This window comes from Anas platyrhynchos, chromosome 4 (assembly GCF_047663525.1).
Source record: "Anas platyrhynchos isolate ZD024472 breed Pekin duck chromosome 4, IASCAAS_PekinDuck_T2T, whole genome shotgun sequence".
Lineage (NCBI taxonomy): Eukaryota > Metazoa > Chordata > Aves > Anseriformes > Anatidae > Anas > Anas platyrhynchos.
The window spans coordinates 61,064,061-61,080,328 of record NC_092590.1 but is presented as its reverse complement, the minus strand read 5'-3'; the positions used below and the strand labels follow the sequence as shown (position 1 = coordinate 61,080,328).

The 16,268-nt window shown below is 41.2% G+C and overlaps 2 long non-coding RNA genes across 3 annotated transcripts; one reads left to right on the top strand and one right to left on the bottom strand.

Annotated features, from left to right (window-relative positions):
- Positions 1-1,985: 1,985 nt before the first annotated feature.
- LOC106017022 (uncharacterized) lies at positions 1,986-5,398 on the bottom strand. Of its 2 annotated transcripts, XR_003497268.3 has the most exons (4): positions 4,470-5,398; positions 4,290-4,369; positions 2,930-3,842; positions 1,986-2,798 (listed from the first exon to the last, which is right to left on the bottom strand). It is a non-coding gene; the product is annotated as an uncharacterized lncRNA (long non-coding RNA). The 2 variants fall into 2 exon arrangements; XR_011809223.1 differs by lacking the exon at positions 4,470-5,398 and having other exon boundaries at positions 4,290-4,456.
- A 5,725-nt stretch (positions 5,399-11,123) lies between these two features.
- On the top strand, positions 11,124-12,078 carry LOC106017027 (uncharacterized). Its single transcript, XR_001190203.5, has 3 exons — positions 11,124-11,409; positions 11,604-11,696; positions 11,782-12,078. It is a non-coding gene; the product is annotated as an uncharacterized lncRNA (long non-coding RNA).
- The last annotated feature ends 4,190 nt before the right edge of the window (positions 12,079-16,268 follow it).

The following is a 16,268-nucleotide window of genomic DNA, read 5'->3' as shown; positions in this document are numbered from 1 at the left end:
ACAAGTAAGTAGGAGTAAATCAGAAAAAGGAATAAGAAAACCTGGGAATGAAAATGGGGAAATAGAAAAGAAAGCATAATGAAAGAATGATAAGGAAGAACAATTTTTCTATCAAGGAGGAAAAGAAAAAGGGAAAAAAGAGACAAAAGAAATATTAAAGAAGACAAAGTGGATCAGGGAAAGACGAATGTCAGGTCACTGGGTTTTCTGTAGCTTCATGTGTGTCATGTTATGCAAATAAACTGTTTTGCATATATGAGAATAACTACAAACATCAGATAAAAAAATAATCTAATACTTCTAATTGAAACTAATTTAATACCACTTTTGAATGAAATCTTGTGTTTATTTAAAAGAAAAGCTTCCCACAGATATAGCTATGACTGTATGACCTCACCTGTGTCTGAGACGGATGTATCCCTTGGGGATAGCTTGTACAGTCTCCAATGCTTATGTACTCTTCAGCCCCCTTGATGAGCCTAAAAATTAGTTCATATTATAATAATTACATGATTTAGGAGCAGAAGGCTTTCAAATACAGGGTTCCATGAATGGGTCTGACGGCTTGTGTACACACCTACCTCACATGCAGCCCCTCGACCTAGCTGTCTAGGTTTGTTTCCAAACACTCATAATTTAACCTATGAGTAAAGACTGTCTTAACACCCTTTTTGAGTTCTCACATTGAAGGCCTTTGCATGTTTCACTGTTAACTTTATATTTCTTGAAACATACTGTTTTCCCCATAATTTTAGCATTACTACCATGGAGATTTGATGCACAGAACTATTTATAAAATAGTTAATGAATATTGAATAATTTTCTATCTAAATAATTTAAAAAACAAAGCAGCAGAACTCAAGGTCTGTCTTTGGAATACCTCAAAGAGATTTCTAAGGAGAAAAGTAAGCATGGTTATACTTACTCAGAGTTTACTAGTAGATTTAAAAGTGTTTCATGCTATACAAGTATGGCATCTAGTTTCTTTCTAATAGAACTCCCCTCCCCCCAAAAAATAATGCCTTCTCTTTCCTCATCATTATTAAAAATTTTGTCTACTTACAAACTTAGAGCGTTGCTGGGATTTCGGTCATTCTTACTATACTTTATAAAATTATTGTCTACTGTCATGGATTTTTTCCTTGTCTTTTGTTTCTATTATCATTTTTTCTGTGCTTGTCACATTCATTCTATTTGTATTACTATCTATATCACCACTTCCCATTTTTATGACTCCAAATACAATTCATTATTCATATGAATAATATATATTATTTCTAATTGCTAATTTTATTTTATCACTGAAATGGGATGACATTTAGCCAAATATTTTCTTGATTGTGAAACTCATTTTTTTGGTCCGTGACTGAAATATATGCCTGAATTTAGAAGGCCAGGAGTAAATTTAAAAGAAAACCTCACTCACATCAACAAAAAAAATTACCCATATTTTATCCAATACTAAGTAAAAGACAAATATAGCTGCCTGTTTTCTACAACATATCCACATTTTGTTGCATCAGAATGCTACAGTCAGGGAAATAAATTTGTAGGTGAAAATATTTAATTGCATGTTAAATACAGTTTCTACTATTCTCAGTGAAAAATATGAAACCAAGTATTAAGAATCATTAGTGGTGTAGGATAATTAAAGTCTATACGTAACCGAGGATTTCTTATCTGCAAGTTTACTGTAGAGAGCTCCTTGGATTTCTAAAACAAATCATTGGGGACTGGACAAATGATATTTACACTCTTTTAATTACCCACTGAGATTAGTGTTTGTGGTCTATGTAAGTAGGTCACAAACACAGCAATGGAAATTAATCGTGCTATGGAACGGCAACGATTCATATGTTTTCTAGTCATAATTCTGGTAGTGTTTTCAAGATAAGCCTCCTTAAATAATTTATTTTTAAGAAGATCTATTAACAACATTAAAAGGATGCTTAAAAAACAGAACAAAACACCACTCTCAGTGGAAGTCATTTCTCTCTGCATTTATCAATTTTTACTTTGCTGTACAATTGCTACCATTCTAAGAGATACAGAGTCAGCACTCCATCATATATGCTCTCTGCGAAGAACGCATGCCCTTAGCTGATTTTTTTCTTCATTTTCAAGCAGAACGAATGGGACGTATGTCACTAGGAAAGTGTTCCGACCCTATTTTTTATGTCAGCTGTTACACCAAGTTCAATAGAAATGTGCTGGACATGGGCACACATGTGTAATTCTTCTTTACCGTGCTCCAAACTTCGTTACTTTGCAATGTGCTTGCTCTCAGACAGTTCTTGCAACAGTGCTGGCACAACACAATGCTCTGCAAATGTCAGCAAAGAGCCCTGCCACATGCTGCAGCTTCTGGCAGCCCCCCACCCACCCCCGTTAGGCTCAAAATCACACGATTTTAAGGAATTACCAACTGGCATGGGGTTTTTCTTTCATTATGCCCATTCGTTTTAGTTATTACATTAGTTCCATTTCCACAGTCATAGTTACACTAGTATATCAGCATTTCCCACTTCAGTTGTTTGCAGTGCATTAAAAATTATTCATAAATATTGTTTCATGATCAAATTTGGCATAACTTGCTTTACAGGTCAAGCAAACACATTTTTCTTCCACAGACTAAAAGCAAAATTTGTTTGATCATATTCAAGCCGTTCCATTAGTTGAAAAACATTTAGGCTTATTAATTTGGAGACAGCGTGCCAAGTTCTGCTGTTATTTATACCACTGTTAATCCAGAGTAACCCAACTGTACTCAGTAGATTAGTTTGAAGTTATATCTGTTTCTATTAAAAAAAAAAAAAAAAGAAAAAAAAAAAAAGTCAAAAATTGGCCCCTTTAAGCTTTAAAAAAAAAAGGGCAGGGGGAGAAAAGGGTGGGAAAGGAGAGGAAAGACACACTCATTAAAAAAACTTGCCTGCTCTTTTCGTGGTCAAAACAAGTTGGTGTATGATGCTTTGTTGCTGTGGTACTTGCCCCAGGAAGGACAGCAGTTGTAAATGCAATTCCCAGTGATACTTCTGCGTTTCCAGTTCAGCTATGAATTTATTTTATTTAAATTATTGAGTAGCAAGAGAAAACTGGTGTCTCAAGGAGTAAGGCTGCCTCTCCTGAGTAAACTAACCTATTTCACATATGGAAGCAGTGATTAACACATGAAGGCAGTTTCTGCACTACGTTCAGACACAAGCCATCTAGATCACAAGAAAACCTCGAAGGTAAGTTTAAGTATTCTGAAACCTGGTAACCTCTATCTGGCGCTAAAGGCATTTTACAAGGTCAAGACCTGCCATCAGGGTGTCTTCTCAGCCACATCTCCTGCTCAAGAATGCAATACCTTAACTTCTGCAATGATGCTTTAGAATACTTTGATCCAGGTCGTGTATCTGGGAATCAAATACATCATGCTGGAATAACTCCTCGGTAGGTTTTCAAGGTTGCGAATACTGAAGAGCCGTTCCCAGGGAGGTCTCAGGCCTTTGCACATTACTTAGAGGATTTCAGGATTCCACAGCTGTACAAATCCTTTAATTAAAATTCCTCTGTGCACATTTTAAGGTAGGCTACGGTGTTCTTGATGTAGATGTGTTGGTTAACTGTTCCTTCCCTCTCCTGCTCAAAACCCCATCAGCTTTGACAGGTGATAGTAGCCACCTCTGCTTCTGAGCTGCATTTTTTGGCACCTTCCTGAGTGTCTGCATAGTCATACATCTCTTTGACAAGGATATTCCTGCTGCCTTCTGTTTGATGGCCGTGCCACTGACGGATTCCTTCTCCAAAATCCAGCAAGAAAACCCTTCCAACCCAAATGAAGATCAATGGCACCGCACCTGAAGTTTTGATAAATACTTTTGATCGACCAATAATGACTAATTGCTTCGGGAGAGCACAGTAACTCTGATGACACTCATTTATCAGACAAGGGAGAAGAGAAACTTGGACCTTTATAGCAAAGTCAGCCATCTCACTTTAGCACCTATATTTTATTTTATACAGAGTAGGTCAGCAAAGAGAGCCCCTCCTACCCTGTTCACATTAATAGGTAAGCCTCTCTGAAGGCTGAGTGAGTAGCATGGATCTCAAAATGCATTTCATGTTCATGCCCATGGGAGAATGATCCTGCTTGGAGGCATACAGAGCTGGTAGCTGCACTTCTCTCAAAACTGAAATGGCTGTGGCTCAGATATGGGCCCTCCTACCATTGTCCCTAACTCGGGGGAGCCTTCCCAAAGTAAGGCACAGCTCTCCCTACCTTCTGCTGGAGATGTAGGACCTACCTGCTGCTCCGGCTGGTTCTGCCACGGAGCACAGGACACCCCGCAGCTGCAGTATCCAGGCTGACCTGAGGGTGGAAGTCCTGCAGAAGGAAAAGGGAGGCACAGAGGCAAGTTTCTGAGAGGATGAAAACCCAAGAACATTGCCAAGGCCCAAATGTCGTGTTGCTCTGGAGGAACTACCTTGCTGTCCTCTTCCTGAGGCACATGGCAGTTGTGCTTCTGTCCTCTCCCCAGGTGTTAGTGAACCAAAGGCAGTAAATGGGCACAGCTGCGCTCTGTGGGCTGGGGAAAATACCAGGTACAACCCTTCCCTCCCTCAGATGTGTGCTCCATCTTGCCATATGTTAAAGCAATGCTGAGCCTGCGAACTTCTGCGCTGATTGACTGCTTTTGTTATTTCAAGATCTTTTGACGTGACAAGGACATCACATCAGGACTTTCTGTGCTGGCTTCTATAGGCTTCATCTCAGCTGACAGTGAATTAAACCTCAGTGTTTTCCTCAGATGGTCAGAGGGGTGATAATCTTTCAGTTACCACAGAAAAACTGTTCAGGACTGGAGGATCAGAGCACTTGGACGCAAGAGGGAATGAGCGATTGTCTCTGCGGTCAGCTCACTGTTAAATTTACCGCTGTCTGTTTACACATCTCCATGTAGCTCCAGAGAGGAAGCCACTTAGCTGACACCTGCCAGATTTCATGCTGTGCACAGGCTTGAGTAAAACGCTCTCAATTTCAGGGTGGTGGCCACAGTGGTCGGCAGCCTCCGAGACAAACCTGCTTGGCATCCAAGGGAGAAAAGGCTGCACTGGACCTCTCCCTTTGTGTAGGAACACCATGTCTGAGCTGGCAGGCCGCAGCAGCCGATGCTCCATCTTCATCTGAGCAGTCTCAGGGGGGGGTTTGAACTGCTGCCTGCACTTAGGGAGCCCGAGTCAGACTTCAGGTGCCATGGGTTGTTGTCACTTCGGAGGTCAAATGCCTGTAAGAGCAGCATCTACAGCAGGGATGCTTTAAAGGTGTACACATACATCACCTGCAATGCTGCCTTTTACATTGTGGTAATATATTTGCCACTTTTACTTTAAGCAGTAGATGATATGAACCTAACTCGTCCCAAGAGAGTTCTCGAAGCCAGCTCTATATACATAGATATATAGCTCTCTTGTCAGCGTTAGCACAAAAGAGCATACTGATGAGTACGTTCAGATCCCAAGACCTGGGTTTTACTTCCTAAGGTTGCTGGTTATTATTCTGGCAAATCATCCTGACATTAAGAACACCGCTCCTCAAAGAGCAACTACAAAAGCCCCAGCCTGATCCTTGTTAACACACTGCTGATGTTATACGAAATACAGGGAGGAAAGCAAAACAAATGCATGCATGAACATTCCTGTAATAATTCCTATCTAAATGATAAATAATTATATAATATTGACTCCCATGGGTTCTTGGTGAGGCACCTGGCCTCACCCGCTGGCTCAGAGCAGCTGTGGTGGTGAGAGGCTGTTGCCTTCCTTGCAACCCCTGTGCTCTGCAGAGAGAGATGCTAAACACCTGGTTCTTTCTTGGTTTGGTCAACACCGTTATTCTTAATAAACCAGACAGAAAGGGTGACAAAGCCACTTAAAGGACTGAGTGAGGACATAGTCTGTTCCCTTTGCTTGTCTATGCCAGTTTTACCATGGAAATCACCACCTTTTATGTACCTATGGTTAAAGCAAACTGAAGTGATTAGTTCAGGATGTAGGGTCTAGACCACCAAGGTCCTTGAATATAAAAAAATGCCATTTGTTTATGACAGATGAAAAGACAATGAAAACTATCATCCCTGCTGGATCTTTTCATTACCCTTCTCTTCTCCACGCTCCTGCCTCATAAGCCTGCTGCACATGCATAAATGTGCCAGTATTTGTGGATAATTATTGTCATAAACTTGTGCAATGTGAACTGCCACTACAAAAAGCAGGTTTTACACTGCTCAGTGATGGCCTTTTCCTTGCAGTACAACACATCAGGACTGTGCTAGAGGACCAAAGCAGATGTATTTGTTTACACATCTTTGCAGTGGATATGTTAGGAATGTGCACTGGCTTCACTCGCTGCAGTACCTGGAAGAAGATAGGCACATCTTCTCTTCCCCAACACAGCTAAACAAGAAACAAACTATACATCAAGGGCAGTCAGTGGATGCTCTTTAGGCAGATTAGAAAAGTAGTTAATAGTTGGCAGCTGTTTTCCTGGTTTTGTGACGACTTTTCCTAACATTATGCCTCCTATTCAGAGTTTAAATATGAAAGAGGAAAAAAGAGGAAAGAGGTCTTGGAGGAGAGTGCCTGTTATCATGTTCCTCTGATAAATATTTAAACACCCCCCTATCAAGTTACAACTCAGTATTTCTTACTGCAATAGGTTTCTGGCAATGCACTTTAAATTACCCATTTTGTAGCTGTCTTCACAAACAAAGCAATTCTGGCCAATGACAGCAATAATTCAAAACAAATACACATTTGTTTCCAGTGCAAAGTAACAAATCCGTGCCGTCCTTAGGCCATGGACTTACAATTTCTGGAATTGTTCTCCCAGATTTTTCATTTAGCTGAAAAAAAAAAAAAAAAAAAAGATTTTTACTCTGCTTAGGTAACATAGCACAGTTTTTAGCTATGGTCTGGGAAGAAAAAAGCCATGTAGCCTTTGTGTGGCTCAGTTTCCCATTCTGCAAAGTGCGAATTGCAAAACTGAACTGTGTTCGAAAGATAAATTATAAGCTTAAGTAATTCATGCAGAGTAATCCATCAATATCAACGTGAAAAAGGGAAACTGGGTGCCAGCGCTACATGCTCCACATTGTTATTAAAATTAGATTTCTATTCTCTTATTAATTGTTGTGCTTACTCAGATAACACCTGTGGTAGAAGAACACCTCTGTCCCACTGCTCAGTATATAAATGCTTTACAAAAAGCTGTTCCAAGCCCTTCCAGAGCTGTTGCTGATGGTCATTTGGTGGAAGGAGCAGTGTGGTGCTCGTGGTGCTCTTTGGTCTCTGCCACCAGCTCCCACCAGCCTTTCCCAATAAATTCCTTTCTTCTTTCCCACTCCCCTGCCTTTACTGCAGCTCTCCATATATTTTACTGTTGCTGTAGTTTTTCCAGAGACCAGTTGTTAAGCTTCCTGTGACACTGTTCTTACAATGCCTGCTCATCCACTTATCAAGAGAACATGCAAGACCACAGCTGAGAAGTCAATGTGAAGGATGCAAACGTTTGTTTTGAATAAGACCCTGTGCAGGTACAGTGTGAGGCGGCTAAGGCAAAAGTAAATTCCCTCTATTCTTTATTCTGATATGGAAAAGTTTAGAGAACGAGAGTGATACACAGGAGAGAGCTATGATAAATTATCTTTAAGTTTGCACTCTCGCTCTGCATGCTGCATAGCCCTCAGGAGCATAAGTTAATGTTCCAGTAAGATGAAAAAGAGATAGAGTTTTGGGAGCTGGTGCCACCTATATACACACTGAATATCAATGTCATTTATTTCACCTGACATGCTTACACAAATATGTTAAACTTCAAGAAAATTAGCTTTTCATCTTACTCTAGAAAGCTGAATTTGAGCTTTGGAAAGAAACCACAGAGCAATTCTTTATTTGTTAGAAAGCTAGCTGCTTTCTAAAATAAGGTGCTTCTGAGAATAGATGCATTGATCAAAGTTGTTTTGATCAGAGGGGCCAAGGGCTTTGGTTTTGGCATGGCTTTTCAGTTTGTATTTGTTCTTTTGTTTTTTCTCAGCTTGTTTTCCTGACTTCTTTCCCCTCCCATATAGGTTTTTTGGTTTGCTTTTGTTTTTTCCTGATGAGAAATCTCGTCAGGACCTGGACCCTGTGCACCAGGCCCAGCCCATGGCAGCGGTGCCAGTGCTAACCTTTGGCCAGGGCAGCTGCTGAACGTGGCACTGAGGATGTGCAGTGTGGGGCTTTGGGCTCCGTCTTGGATCACAGCTTCAGGTGGAAGCAGGATCTGGTCCCTAGCTCTTTCAGAACCAGAATTTTGTCTCCACTCTGAACGCAGCCCACAAAAGCCAGCAAATGCTAGCTGCCTTGCATTCTTCACATGCCTTGATCGTCTCCACAGCCTTATTCTCAGTCCCCCAGCCACCCAGTCCCCATCCAGTTGGCATTTTTCAATCCGAGCACTCTTGTTCTCAGAAGCAGGTGAGGTGCAAGATTAAACAATCATTTTACAACCACCTTTCAAATACCTGCCAGAGATTTCTTCAATTAAGTTAATCCTCCTCTCTCCCCCTCTCACACAAACACTTTGAAAGTAAATTCTGTAATTAGTCGCCCAAATCCTCTAATCCCACCTGTCGTGCTTCCAATGCTGGCAGATGGTTCGGTGGGGACAGCGTGTGCCTGCAGCCCCACTCCCACAGCCCTCGGCAGCCCTGGCTCTCCCTGGCAGGGCTGTGAGGCCGGCCACAGGCAGCAGGATGAACCCAAATCCTTGTGATGCTGGGGCTGCTGCGGTTTGCAACAAGGGGAGATGCTTGTAGAGGTACAGCTTGTCCTGGAGGGCTGCCACCTGGTTCCGCAGCCTCCAGAGAGAGAGGAACTCTGCTTTGGAAAAGCGTGTGGCTTGGTCCCCAGGCCCCAGTTTTGTCCAAATCTCCCCTTGCTCGGTAACAGAAATAGGGCCAAAACCCATCGGTGGTGAAAGCTGCTGCGTGGATGTGGTTTGACACAGCCCACATCACAGTACCAGGACGTGTAACTGCCCGGAAAATCAAAGCAGACCTTCCCTGGGCATGACGGAGGGGAGCTGATCAGATGGCTGTCTTCAGATGTGAAACAGTTAATACTGAGTGTTCATAATTAGACTTCCTATTAGCTCTCAATTAAGGTGAACGGGGAATGTTCACACCTCTCTCAGTGCTATTATTTCAGCCTTGCTGGCTGGCAGACTCAACAAGACAGCAATGCATCCTTGTCAGAGGGACCAGCTGTCCCTGCTTAGGTGAAAGAGTCCCTTTTTTGTCATTCTGTCCCATTAAAATAATTCATCAACTCCAATGCATTTTAGTAGGGGCTAATGGTGCGACCCTGTTTTCCCTTCAAATGTCCCTGCTAATTACTTCTATATATTGCTGTCTTTGTTAGACTGTAAAATATTTAACAAATTTCCTTTTTCCTGAAACAAACAAACAAAAAAATCCACAGTGAACATCACCATTTCTAACGCAACCCTTTCCTGGAGGTGGTAAATCGCCGCTGGATTATTTTGTCTCTCCAAACACATTGCAACTAATTGCTTTTTGGGCAGATGTCTGTCACCACCCTCTGCTGGACAGAGTCCAGACAATCTAATCCTATATCAGGGACTGTGCTGTGCGCAGCCTGCCTCCATGTTTTAGGATCGCAGGTAAAGAAGCAAATAGGAAGGTTAGGAATCAGAAACTGTAAAGAAAGGTTCAGTATCTTATCTTGAAAATATAGCACAGCACAGAATAGAATAGAATAGTTCAGTTTTAAGGGACCTACAGAGATCAACTGCCTGACCAGAAGGTAAAGTGTATTAACTAGGGCATTATCCAAATGCCTCTTGAACGCTGGCAGGCACGGGGCATGAGCCTCCTCTCTAGGAAGCTTGTTCCAGGGTTTGGCCACCCTCATGGTAAAGAAACATTTTCTAATGTCCAGCCTGACCCTCCCCTGGCACAGCTTTGTGCCTAAATATATCTTAAGGTAGAACAAAGTAAAATAGGTAATTTGTGGAAAGGTACACCATGCTAGCAAATCAGACTGGATGAAGGATTTTCAGATTTTCAGATCATTGAACTTGATTTTAGAAGACAGCAAGCTAAATTTGAAGGGACAACTTCTTTTCTGTGTCCATTTAAGAGATGTTTCCAACAAAAAGAAATCCCCACTGGTCACTTTGAAGAGCACGTACGCTATTTCAAGGCTTGTGGTTACCTGGTGCCAAGTGTCTGCCGCAAAGCACAGGCTGAATCTGTCAGATCCCACAAAGGACCTACATCTTGAAGTGTCATTAAATACGTGTAGTGTGGTCTTTAACTATGTTACAAAAAATCAAAGCCAACATGTTTTCAGTCCTCATTACTAGAGCTTCCTATCCCTAATGCCAAAATGAATGAAATGCGAGTCAATGAAATCAATATTAAGATGTGTTAGGCATAGATATTTTCCTCACTCTCCTCTCTTGGAAAGTGCTTTTCTCAAACATAAAGACCTGGAAGACATGACCCGGGGGATATTTCCACCAGGTCAGGAGTTTCAAGCAGATGCACACTAAAAGAAGGAAGCAGAACTGGTTTCCTTAGCGCAGACAGCAATAATCACTGTTGGACAAGTGTCACAGCTTTACGTGGCCTTCCCATTGATAACTGATAAAAGCAGAACAAACATCAAGGGGCACAAGTCTCACAGGGACTGGATTTGCTTTGACTGAACACCAAGCTTTCCCTCAAGCCATCTTTTCTCATAAGGTACCAGTTTCCTGCCTCTAGCAGAGAGGATGCCGAATGAGACATGGCTGGGTTTCCAGCTGATTTCCTCACATCCCATATGTTTCTCGGCAAGAGGGAAGAGCTGGCTCATTATTCAGAAAATCGAAAGATGCCCAGATTCATCAGTCAGTTCCTCATGAAAGGCTTTACCATCTCTGCTACTAAGGGGGTTCAGCTCCAGCGTGATTCTTAGGCTCATTTCAAAGGGTTTGTTCCCTCATCCTTTCTTTCATTCCCTTAATTTCAAACGAGTGAGTTCAGTCAGCTTGTTAACAGTAAGGCAATAGATTTACACCTGTGAGAGGACTCTGAGATTTACCTTTCACATGACCTTGTGCCATACCGCTGTGAGTCTGATGCTAAGAAACTTTGGTGTGAAACTATGCAACTAAGACATGCTCAGTGAGCAAGAACCTGCTTTTCACTTAGATAAAATTTCACGGAGGCTCACATCAAACTAAGGGTATATCAAGCGTAATAGCTAAAATAGCTCGAGTTAAAATATCTCAAGTGGTACAAAATCAAGAGGATTATACAAAAGAACCTGAAATTTGCAATGAACTTCCCCGAGTGAATCACACATGTACAAGTTATGGTAAGAAATTTTTCCTGGCGTAATTAATTTGTGTTCATCTCCAAACCATTTCTTCCTAGAAATTACCGATGCAAATGTGCATGTCTAGTTATGCAAGCACAGACACATGCAAATATATATTATTTGGACATGTTCTTTGTTACCACAACATGTGCTGCTGATGAGAATTATTTTCTTATGTTTTACATTTTCAGGATCCCAAAGGACTTTCCAAGACTGACATTGATCCCAGAGATGCTGACCTTGCTCCCACGAAAGCAAGAGAAGATTCCCCACTGTCCTTATGGGTAAGAAAATGGGCAGGTACTTTGCATTTTGCCTGATGATATTCAACTCGTACATAGCATTGGCTACTCTAATCTTTTTTTACAGGGAAAGTAATACTGTTGGGGGCTGGAGATTTTCTACGTTTTTAGCAAAATGCCAGGGAATCTTTACCTTCCACCTGGACGGCCACCAGAGACAAACAGAAAGGACCTTGGGTTTAATGTCTCATCTAAAGGATATTATAATGTGTTGGCCTCATTATTCACAGCAGAAAAGGCCTTTGTCATGGTCAGATGGCTTTAATGTGTTTCGTATGCTACATAAATTCAAACTTGATGGCTCATTTATTTGTTGGATTGCAGCGTTATTCAACCTAAATGAAGCCTTGGTATTTACTAATAATTTGGGCTCTGGCTCTTGTTTATTTAGGTAAGCAGTGTCCACTGTCTCCTCTGTTGTCTGTATTAAGTTGGAACTCTACCGATTCAAGGAATATTATAGAGGGGGCCAAAAAAAATGCAGAGAAAATAGCATTTCATTTGTGGACAATTATTTATCCAAGCCTTGAAAGATTAGTATTCCAATATTGCAGTTTCTGACATCAATTTTCTCAGGGTCAGAAACAACTTCTCAGACTTCAACTAAGCCTCAAAATACCCCCATGAGGAAGTGAGTCATTGTTATCATCACTTTGAAAAAGGGCAAACTGGAGGTAGAAGGGGGTTAGGCAGCTTATTCTATGTCCAAAAAAAAAAAAAAAAAAAAAAAAAAGACACCAACTAAAATGCATCCAGAATCCAAATCTGCCTTTTAATGTTATGGCCATATTTCCTGTTGTGATGCGACAATGTTCTTTGATGAAACTACATGCAGCAATTTTCAAACTATGTAGTCACACCAAATCTAAAAAAATCAGAACATATAGATTCTCTTTTGTTGTCTGAAAATAAGAATATATGGCTATAAAAATAGAAAAGTGTAACTAGTCAATTACTTATAATGTATAGCCTTTATTCTATCCTATATAAAGACTTGCCTTCTAATGTGATTTTTTTTAATCTGCATTTTTTGTTGAAATTCTAGCTGAACTCCCCCTCCCCTCAGCTGATTTTAAAATCTGCCTCTGGATATTGTGAGAGCAATCTTAAAATTCAAAATTATCCATTAAATTGAAAAAAAAATTAAGAATCCATCCTATATCTAGATAGAAAGATGAGCATATATCCTTAACCATGGCAAGCTACTCGTCCTGGCTGCAGAAACATGCAACTGGGTTTTAATGAACTGAATAACCACAAGAACACAAACTGATGTATAGTTTCAGAGTAGGACAGGATCATGACTAATTCACTGATAAGAACTATGTACATATCACATAAATACCAAACATTCATTTATGGCACTAATTACACTTTTAAATTGTTTACACGGACCCCAAATTTTCCCCTTTCCCTGTTGATACAAACAGGGAGTAACTTTAGAAAGGCACCTGCTGCATCTCTAGCCAGCTAATAATTTGCCACTCTACCAAATACATTTTAAGGGATTTATTAAGTGATTAGGAGCCTGCTTGGACAAATCAAATGGACTTTTGGATTTGTGACCAAAACTGTGCTGATAATACAATGATGTTTTGACTGTTGCTGAGCGGTGTTCTCACAGCATCAAGGGCTTCCCTGTTTCTCTCTGTGTGCCCCAGTGAGGAGGCAGGGGTGGGCAGCAGGCTGCGAGGGGACACGCTGGGGACAGCTGACCTGGAGTGACCAAGGGGATGTTCCATGCTACATGACGCCACGCTCAGCAGTAAAACTGGGGGGAGTTTTCATGCATAAGGGCCTAGCATCATGTAGGCCTATGCAAGTTATAAAAAGCTACAAAAACAGGTAGATGTTTTCAATATATTTAAAACTGACATGAAAGCATGTATCTCATATGCTTTATTTTGTTGTAGTTTTGTTGTCTATAGTATGTGCCAGAAGTAGAAATGGATTCTGAAGTGAACAAGAGATTAGGAGAATATCTGGCACTTTATGGTGGGTAGATATTTTCTGCCATGCCCACACCAAATCTTTTCCAATGAAACCATTATATATTGTTTGTCAGTGGTCCAGCTTTATGCACCATGAGCGTGAAGCATGGTTGGAGACTGGGACCTGGCTAAGGTACAGCTCTGTCTCTGCTCCAGGATCAGATGTTTCATAACCAGCACGGCAGAACTTCCACTAGAGTAGTTCAGGCTCACTCCTGTTAACAAAGTTCAGTAATCCCCTAATAAAAACATCCAATCTGTATCTGGCTTCTACAATGCACTTCATAACCTTATAATCCTCAGTTTTAATAACATCTGCAGGCTTTGAGAATAAAGCCTTGCAAGTGACAAAACAGACGATAGCTCATAGGAAGAAAACCTGGGAGCTGGAGATGGAAGGTAAGTTTCTAACAAAATAAAAAAGGACAACTTCAAAAAAAAAAAAAGTTTGGTTTTTTTTTTTTTTTTTTTTCTTTTTTCTTGCATCTGTTAGAGCAGTTTCTAATGCATCTGAAGAATTGCTTTCCCTTCAACAGGGCCACAGTGAAATACTTGCTATATTCTTACTCATTTATTACAGGCATCCTAACGCTGAGAGTAGGAACAACATCCAATCCAAGGATTTCTCCATGTGCTCTAGAAAACAGCTGGTTATCCTATTTAACTGGAACTGAAAGACTCCACGTTCATAAAGCAGCCCAGCAGGAGCCTTATTTTGTACAAATGTGTACCATCTTCCTGGGGGAAATCTGCACCAGTATTCCTCATTATAGCTAATGGAATACTATTAAGAACTCCATGCCCTGCAAGTTGAAAACCTTCCTGAAAGCAGGTGGCATTCTCAGTCTTGTTTATTAATGCATACATTGGGGCTGGTAAAAATGTATTCCCTTTGTGTGCTTTGCCTTATACCAGCTCTGTTTTTCTAGACCTGAACATGCAGCTTCAGAGATGCTCAAATAGCTTGCACTGCTGGGCTGGAACTAACGGGACCCACCTGGCTGAAACAGAACCAGCAGAAACACCTCACGTCTCTGCAGAGATCCCCAAATCTGGCAGCATTTGGGGAACCTGGTCCTTTTGCACAGTTTGGAGAAGGAAAAAGAAAGAAAATAAAAATAAACAGTACTGAGAGTACCTTCAGATGGAAGGGACCGTTCTTGCGTGCTTCCCCCAAGCATGGCCTCTGTCTGTAATTATTTGCTAAACTGGGAAGTAGTCTTCCTGGGGAGGAATTCAGGTGCAAATATTTACTTCAGAGTGGGCAAAATATTTATGTTGGAATTCTGCAGGTGGGTCAATTAGAAACTTAGGTGCTTCTATTTATTTTTTCTAAAAATGGTTCACCCATTCTGTGGCCCATTAGACAGTTTAAGAAAACAGTCTTAATGACTTACACCAAAACGTCAAAATGATTTTAAACAAGGTAACAAAACTCTTGTGTTCATAATCCCTGAACATCTGATCTCAGAAAACATTCTCCACAGGAGAACTTAAATATGTGCACAGGCTTATGAAAGCCGCATGAAACTAAGAGATGTTAAGGTCAGATGAGGGACCTGGAACCTCTGAAACTTCAGAATGTAAATAGGATTTAGGATCCCATGTTTTCACTGAGACAACAGAAGTGGATATAATTAACACACACTGTTAAACTTCATTAGTCTCCCAGGGTTTCAGTTATGCTTACAAAATCAACCCACTAGAATAAATATGGCTAAAAAAGTAGGGAGCCACCTGAGCATGGAAGCAATTTTTACTCTACAGAAAAATGTAAGCTTTTTTAAAAAAAGTTCCCCTACTAGTGTCAAAAATACAAATGCGATGGTACTACCACAAACAGTTTCAAAAGCACTCAAGTGTTCAGGCCCCGATCTACCTAATAGAAGTTTCAAAGGAAATGGTTATCCAACAGTACACCATACTGTTCTGTTTTGCTCTTTCTTTAATAGTAACATACCACAAGGTCTGTGGTGAAATGCCAGCTTTGAGAAAGCCTCCAGGAGCTCAGCCTGCTCCCCTGTACCTTGTGGCAGTCATGGAGCAGGAACCTTCTCAGGAGCCTGCTGGGTGCTACTGAGCTCTGACTTTCTCCTAGCCCAGAGCTGCTGGCCACTGCCTGCCCCTGTCCCATATCAAAGCCTGGTGGGCTTTGTCTTCATAAAACATGATTGCCTTCAGCTTCTGCTGAGCTCTACTTTGCCCCTGTGCAAAGCAGAGCCTTTGGCTCCTGCAGCAGGTGGCAGGAATTTAATCATAGTGGAAGGCTTATTGTTCGTGGCATGGGAACACCAGGATCCTCCTGAGTCTAGAAAAATATCCTTATTTTTTCTCTTTGTCTAGAAACTTGACATGCACATGCGATTCTACATTAAGATACAAACTTGGGAGTGGACACAGCTGCCCTGTTTGTGGTGGGTTGTGCCTTACTGGCAGCTGTAAGAAGGTGGTGAGGAACGTGGACAAGGTGGGGGCTTTTACCCCCAGGTGCTGCTTACAGGAAATGAGAGGATGAAAAATGTAAGCCTGTGGAAAAGTACTTAGTCTAGTTAGCATGAATTAA